Consider the following 8,756-nt stretch of genomic DNA (forward strand, 5'->3'; position numbering starts at 1 on the left):
AAACAATTTGAAGGACAGAATATAGAAATGCTACTTAATGCATTCAAGATAAAATGTGGAAATCTACTCCTTTGTATCCACAAGCTAATGGGCAAGTAGAAGCAACAAACAAAACAATTGCAGATATATTAAAGAAGAAATTGGAAGGACATCACAGAGCATGGTGCGAACAAGTACATAATGCAGTATGGGCTTATAATACAACTAGAAGAGAAGCTACTGGAATGTCACCTTTTGTTTAACATACGGAGTTGAAGCGGTGTTACCAACAGAAGTTGTTATTCCGACAACAAAAAGAGAAGCTTGGGAGAAAAATCTTAGTGCGGGCTTGATTTTAAATAAACTTGATGAATTAGAAGAAAGAAGAGAAAAATTTACAACATATGGAGAATTATCAGCGAAGATTATCGAGAATATAATAAACGTGTCAAAATACGCGAATTTCAACCAGGAGATTTAGTTCTGCGAGAAACACCAATATATCAGCGAGAAAATGGTGGAAAATTAGCGAAAAAATGGGATGGACCTTACATCATTAAGGAGATAGTTGGAACAGGAGCTTATAGATTAATGGATCCAGAAGGAAGAGATGTTGGTCATAGATTAGACAGACCATGGAACAGGTTGTACTTAAAAAGATATTATCCGTAAGAAGCTTTGAGAAGTTATGGATTCTGAAAGAATAATTGCAAGATTACTCATATCAAAACAAGATCATGATGTGCGAAATTTTCGCAGAGATAATCACAGAACAATGACATAAAAGAAAGGGGCGAACCTTTATGGCGTACACCCTAGTTCGCGAATAAAATTTCGCAAGAGGCAAATGTAAGACCTAAAGTACGTCATATTAGGGGGTACCTGTTGCATGGCTCAGGGAAAGGCTACACCGCCACCGGAACCTGAGTCATGGAGATTTGGGGTCAATAAAGCCCATCCGGGAGAGGCACCTTGGATTCTCAGCTTAAGCATATGACTTGGGTTGGGCGACTAAGGTAATAAGGACTCTCCCAAGGAGTGCAGATCTGATCAAGGCGCCGAGGTACACGGTTGAGTCAAGAGTGCCAGGGACGTTTGAAGCGTACCTTGCCATTCTTGACAAGTCTTGGCTTATACTGCACTCGGCCTGAAGAAAACCCCACTTAGGGTGCAGTCTCGTAACCATAAGCCCTATAGGTAAAAGGGATAAGAGGCTGCGAAAACAACTGGTTGTTGTTAAGACTGGATGGGAGGAGCTAACCTTGTATGGTAGAAGTACGCCTCCTTGAAGGGGCAACCAGGGGGAGATAAGGGCGGCACCCTCCATTAGGGAGCTGATAAGTGTCTTAAGACGCAAATGTCATGAGGCTTTTTATTCGCAAGGATATTAAGGCTTGTCATATTTGTGCAACAATCCTGAAGAGGCAATAATACAAAAGAAAAGATAAGACGAGATCAATGGGTTTTCGCATGAAAGTGCGAAGACGTCCTGCGATTTCGTCGCAAGACGGCAATGTCATGGGGCTTTATTTTCGCAAGAATATTTAGGCCTGTCATATTGTCGCAACATTCCTGAAGAGGCCATAATACAAAAGAAAAAGTTAAGGCAAGATCAATGGGTTTTTGCATGAAAGTGCAAGGACGTCCTGCGATTTTGTCGCAATGACAAGAGGTGGCATAATAAGACCTTTAATTAGGAAGGAAAATAAGACCATATGAAAAACAAATATTATAAGTATTCGTAACAGATTATTTTTTGCAAGAAAGATAATGAGAGGCAAGTATGGGAATCAATACACAAGAAGCATTATCTTTCTATCAACAAAATATTAAAAGGAAAAGTTGACTCCAAAGTTGGTTGAAAAATGTAACTCGCAAAAGTGATAAAAATAAGACAGTTCAAGAAACAAAGCTAGATAAGAAGCTCAAGCTTCAGTATTAATTTCAGTAGCAGGAGATAACAGAAATTCTTCGCCAATATTCTCGCAAGCCTCTCCTTCATTTCGGTTTTGATCTTCGCCATGACTAGCATCTTGATTATCGCCAGCAATTACTTCTTCAGGAGAAATTTCTTTCTCATTTGATTAACACCAGCAGATACTTCTTTAGAAGGAACCTCTTCTTCATCTTCCAAGAAATTATCCTCTGCACCGCTTTCGTAATCATAATCACTATCAGCAGGACGAGGAACTTCATCATCTACTTCTAAAGGATCAATTGATGTAGGAGGAAGAGAGTTGGAATAAAATGTCATTTACAAGGACTTCAGCCCGGAGATGAACTTGGCGAAGAAGTGCTCTCTGATGATTCCTATCTTGAATATCCTTAAAATAAGCAAGATAATCAAGTCTTCTTTCGCTCGGTCGCGAGAACCAGTAAGGTAGAGACAAGCAATGCATTTTCTTTGCGAATTTTGGCATATTTAGCCTCCAAAACAGAAATAGAAGAATGAAGATTCTTCTCAGACTCTGCGAAAGATAGAATACAAAATTTCATTAAGATAAGATTCAGAGAGATATGACAAAGAAAAGATAATTAAGGCAGTCAAACTATTATGACTACCTTCCTTTTGCGAAATAAGGTGTTGAATCAAGGACAACAACTATTCTCCCAACGGTCCATTGCGTCATCAAATTTATCTCCAACTAAACCTTTAAGTCGAGACTGAAGATTTTTCTCTTTAGAAATAAGAAAGGCATTTTTCTTCGCAAGAGAAGAATAAGATTCTTCTAATTTGGAATATTGTTCTTTAAGCTGATTGCCTTTACACTTAAAGCTATTCTACCTTGAATGAGTGTATCTCTTTCAGCGATAGATGACTCTGTTACTTCTTTAAGTTCATTTCTCAAAGAGCGAAGAGATTGCTCTTGGTCATCACATACTTTTTGAAGAATACTAAGTTGCGAAGATATCGCCATCTTGTTTAAATAAGTTCTTCTCTTGGATAAGGTTTTATTCTCATCTGATAAAGTTTCCATCCCTAAATTAGCTTTAGTTAAAGAATAAGAAAGACGAGATACTTCATTACTTAATAAATCTTGTCTTTGAACTAATTGGGTATTTTCATTGGTAAGATTATTTATATGATCAAGAGAATATGAATAGAGGTTATCTAATTGGTTATATTGATCCATCAAGATTTCTTTATCAACACGGGCTTCTTCAACAGCAGATTCAAATTGATATCTCTCCATTATTCGTTTCTGGTTTAAAGCTTAACATGCGAAAGAGGGATTTCAAGGATAATTAAATATGGGAAGGATAAAACCATTAAAAAGGCAAATTAAAGACATATAAGAAAATATACCTCTCAATTCATCATTCTTCTTGCGAAGATTGTCACGATCCAGTAAAACATTCTGAAGCTTCTGATTTTCGAGACGAAGAGCATTACATTTTTTTCCAAAGTTGTCTGCGAAGCAGCTCTATCAGAACCCAAATGCTTGCTCAGAATTTCGCAAACATTAGACTTGATAGTATCAGTAGAAGACTTCTTGACATCATCCAAAACCTCATATAAGACTTTGAAGGCAATATCTATCCCTTCCACAGTTTCTTTCGAAATAGGAAGAGACTGAGGTAGAGAACTGGTAGAGATAGAAGGTTGAGAAATATTCTCAATGGGAAGAGAAGAAGTTTCATTCACAGCGGGATCAACAGGGGGAGTTTCAATCATTAAAAGGTCAGCTGAAGAAATGAAGCCTTAGGCAGCTTTTTCACGAATTGGAGATAAAGGTTTATCCTGCGAAGATGTCGCGGGAGATTTAGAAGAGATGAGTAAGTGGAAGGGAACAGAGGTTGGAACAGTTTTAAGGTGGCGAGATTTCTTGAGAGGTTTATTGAAATCTTTATCACCCTGCGAATTACAATCCAGATAAGAAACAGAGGCAACAATATTGTTATTAGAAAAGGATAATGTTTCCTACTACCTTCTCATTCGCAGATTTTCTTTTATGCGCAACAACTTTATGCTGCGATTTGGGAATGTTAGGGTTCTGAACTGTAAATCTATTGTTGGAGCCGCTTTTGCTGAAATAACAAGAGTATGGGAATCACATAAACAACATCAAATAAGGCAATAAACAAGATCAATTTCAGCAAAGGCAATAAACAATATCAATTTCAGGAAAACTCATAAAGAGGAAAAAAAAACTAACCTTGATGAATCCATGGAAGATAATAGCAGGGAGATTGTTTCGAAGAAAATTATGAACTATGAAGATTTGCAGAAGAAATAGTATGAAGATGAAGAAGAACTTAAAAAGGTTGAAGAAGAAAGAAGAAAAGTTGCAATAATGGAATCTGCAGAAAAACGATGAAGTTGCAGAGAAAATAAAAGGAAAGAAAAAGAGAGTGAAAAAGAATATATATATAGAGGGAATTTTTCCTCGAGAAAATAAACACGATTAATACGGAAAGATATAAGCGGTTAAAAAATAACGGTTACAAAAGACGTGTCGAGAAATAAATGGAAGAAATAATACGTGTAATAAATGCAGAATATGAAGAGGAGAACAGCTGCGATATTTCTCACATCATTCTCTACTTCGGAGAAAAGATATGAGAAGAGGCAAGATGTAGGATCAGAATCTCGCAATGATAATGTTTAATCGAAATTATTAATGACACAACACTTAAGCGTCGCAAAACAATTCCATAAATGATAAAATAAATGACGACAGTTAAGATCACGAGAAAGATATGATAGTCCTGCGAAAATTAGAGAGTTTGCGAAATTAATATTTGTAAGGTTGCGAGAATGTCGCAGACCATATCCGAAAATAAAGGACAGATTAGTTGTCATCCACTATGTATTTCCTCATAAATAGTCATTCGAGTTGTAAAGAGTGGAGAGATCTTTTTTGAGTAAGAAACAAGTAAATAGGAGAGAGAAAGTTTAGAGCAGAGATCATTCTTTAGTTCTTTATCTTTTCTTGTAAGAACATCCAAAGATTAATCAATAAAATTAAGAATATAAACCTAAAATGAGTTGATTAATAATGTAATCACATGAAGAGTGTAGTGTAGGATTTCCGCAACTACAATAGTAATTGGGCTCACCATGGTATGAACCACAACCTTGAAAAGGTGGATGCTCCCAACCACTATTCACACTATGGTCAAAGTTGTAATGTCCATTTTGAATATCAGTCGGATATTCGTTTTATTGGCTATTGTAATACCAGTTCGACATTTCTTTTATGCGCGGGTGTGAGTTGTCACACAAAATGAAACCCACTGACAGGGGATTCATGGGTGGATAGAGTCTTACCTCCCGTACCAGACGGGCAATGAACCGTTGAAGTCGACTCAGGCCACCGACTCCTATGTCAGTGTATGAACTCGAGGGGCCGAGACAGTATCGTAACTGTCGTCCTTCCCTGCAAACAGTCTTTATTTAATTTTAACCCTTTCTTAGGATTTAAAAATAATATCCAAAGTCCAAAAATAAAGTTCAAAAAGTCCAAAAAAAAAAGGTTACAAAAAAATAAAACGTTATTTACAGTTTCTCGAAATAAAATAAAATAGCTATTTACAAAATCTTCTTCACTCCTTGGACTCCTCTTTTCTTTTCTTCTTTGGCGATGTTTTCCCTTTATAGCACTTTTTCTTTCCTTGTAGCTTCGCTCCAAGTCTGAAAAGAATCAAAAAATACCAAAGGCGTAAAAGAGAACAAAAAATAATAAAAATAAACCTAAAACAAATCTAAATACAAGTCCACGTCAACGGCGCCAAAAATTGATCGGATTTTGTACAGCGGTAAAAATATGTCGTTCTCTCGGACTTGTGTAGACTCGATTCTAGACTTAAATACTAATTCTAATAAATATATACAAAAATATGGTAACAGTATCGGGAGAAACTAGGACTTAGGATTCCACCAAACTCACAACATAAGGTTCAAATAAGTCACAACATATGATTTAGAATGAACTCCATATTGGAATAAGTCATAATTTTTCTGTTCCCTTTTTAAGGAACCTACCTTCATGTAAGAATAATTGACATCATAATATAAATATATAGCGCTTGTCATACATCAAAGTTTAAGATGAAAAGATACTTGTAACCATATTACAAGTTCGTTTTGCTTCAAAATGGATTTTTTCATTCTCACAAAATATTATCCTCGGATTTGACAGTTGGTGGAACATGTAGAATCCTTTCTGCATGAGTAGTATACAAGTCATAATGACAGAGACGTAACTCAATTTTGAATCTCCTCCATGGACCATCCATGGACTTCAACATGATTTTTTTAAATCTCTCGGTAGATCATATTCGTCCTGTAAAAACAGATCTCAATGACTTACTGAGGATACAACCCCTATAAAAGAAGTTAAACAAGGACTGAACAAAAAATAAGGAATGAACAAGGTAAGTTTTGTACCTTAATGGTACCCCAAACATCATCCTTATACTTATGAGGCACAAACTTCCAGTTTTTGTAGAAAACAGACACATGTGTACGAACCAATGCTCCCTTCCGGTGACCGAGTTGTGTGCAGTTCCTGGAAAATGGTTGTTCGTACTCATTGATGACTACTGCTGCCATAATCTGGAAAAAAAAACATCATGATAGCAAATACTTCACAAGAGAAAGCAGATTAGAAACAAATAACTGATAGGCACCTAATATTGTGCATGCTTCTATCATTTTGTAGGTGTTTACGGTATCTTGTTGCACTAACTGCCAATATTTGTGCAAAATTGTGTATTTTGTTTTTCTTGTTAATTGCGAGTAAATTATGTGGTAAATGTTCCTGACTTGTGTTTTGTAATGCTAGGGGAATTGAAATAATGGTCTGAACATGCAATATACACAAATTGAAGCTACAATGCCTTGTCGAGCTAGATGTCAAGTCGGCTTTAAGAAGATACGTGTAATGAAGAAGGCAGTCGGGATACAAGCAGATTTATGAAGTGAATGGGACCAGTAGAGAACAAGAAGTTCAAGAAGAAGAAATCTCTGATCTTGAAATGAAACAATGGGCCTAAGTGCAGAGCTCAAATACATGGAAACGAAATTAAGCCCAAGGTCCACTCTTGAATAGCCGATCAGGGTATTCATGCCTCATTCCTAAATTATTTTCCCATCTCATTACAGAAACAAAGTGTTCTCTGCGACTGTGTGCTTCTCCCCCAAAATTCAGTCACCTATCTTTTCCATGTTCCCCGTTTCTACCGGCATATCAAATCAGTCTGTCTCATCCTCTCAAATTATCAACCCATCATCTTGACATAAAACATTCTCCCAATTTCATATAATTGTCGGCATCATACTCGAACCCTATACATATTTTACCCTATTTTTTTCTTTCTAACCTATTCCTCCATCCACTGTAAATCAACGCTTCACAATAACCTAGCAAGTAGGTAGGGTGTCTTAGTCAGAACACAAGTAAAAAGAAGAGATGTTGATTGATTCTCTCTATAATACCAACAATGGCAGCAGAGAAATTGAAAAGGTGGGGTTACAAAAACCACACCCAATATTTCTCTTAGCAATATGTATGGACAAACTCCGATATATTTTCTAGAGAATCAACTAGACAGTCAGACTCAATCTAGATAAAAAGTATATCAAAGAGTTTATATCTCAATCTCTCGATTTGATATATACTCAAGCAAATAGAAATCTGCGAGTCTTTATCAAATACTAGAGAGATAACTTGGATGGTACCAAAGACCAATATCCAAGTGTCAATCAATTTAAATCAACAACCAAAAGGTCGGATATTCTAATTAATTGAACAACGCACAACCTGTGATATTTCAATTATATAAAAAAATATAATGTGGAAAATAAAAAACACAGACACCGTAATTTTGTTAACGAGGAACCGCAAATGCAAAAAAAACACGGGACCTAGTCCAGATTGAACACACATTGTATTAAGCCGCTACAAACACTAGCCTACTCCAAATTAACTTCGGTCTGGACTATAGTTGAACCCCAATCAATCTCACACTGATCCAAGGTACAGTTATGCTCCTACGTATCTGATCCCATCAGGATACTAAGTACTTGATTCCCTTAGCTGATCTCACCCACAACCAAGAGTTGCTACGCCCCAAAGTCGAAGACTTTAATAAACAAATCTGTATCACACAGAAAAGTCTACGGTAATAGATAAATCCGTCTCCCACGAATATACCTACGAGTTTTGTTCGATCTTTTGATAAATCAAGGTGAACTGGAACCAATTGATAAATCGGACTTATATTCCCGAAGAACATCCTAGTATTATCAATCACCTCACAATAATCCTAATCGACGCAGCGAAAAAAGATATTATGGAATCACAAACGATGAGACGAAGTGTTTGTGATTTATTTTATATCTTGACTATTGGAGATATCAATCTCAAGCCAATTATTACTGTAAGGACCCTCAAGCACGTCAACGTTATTAGACCAGTCAAGAGACGTTTTAGCCGCTAATGACTCGATTAGTTAATATAGATCTTAATTAATAGAAATTAATCTAACAACGATCTAGATACGAAACTAGTATCACTAAATAGATCTCAGAAAGTTACGCGCAATGGATTACTCGAACGTGTCATTCGGATACCGGACGAAGAAGATATCATTGGATCAGTGCAAGGAAAAAATCGTTTTTCTCCCTTAGACCGACCTGGATGCCTATATCTTTTGGATGGGTGCCTTTATCATTTTATCTTTGGGCTTATCACTCAAACGTGTCGAAGAGAAATTCATTTTCTGTTTTCTTTCTACTCTCTTCGTTCTTCTTATCTCCTTCTTCTTCTGTT

Source organism: Papaver somniferum, chromosome 7, assembly GCF_003573695.1.
Source record: "Papaver somniferum cultivar HN1 chromosome 7, ASM357369v1, whole genome shotgun sequence".
Taxonomy (NCBI): domain Eukaryota; kingdom Viridiplantae; phylum Streptophyta; class Magnoliopsida; order Ranunculales; family Papaveraceae; genus Papaver; species Papaver somniferum.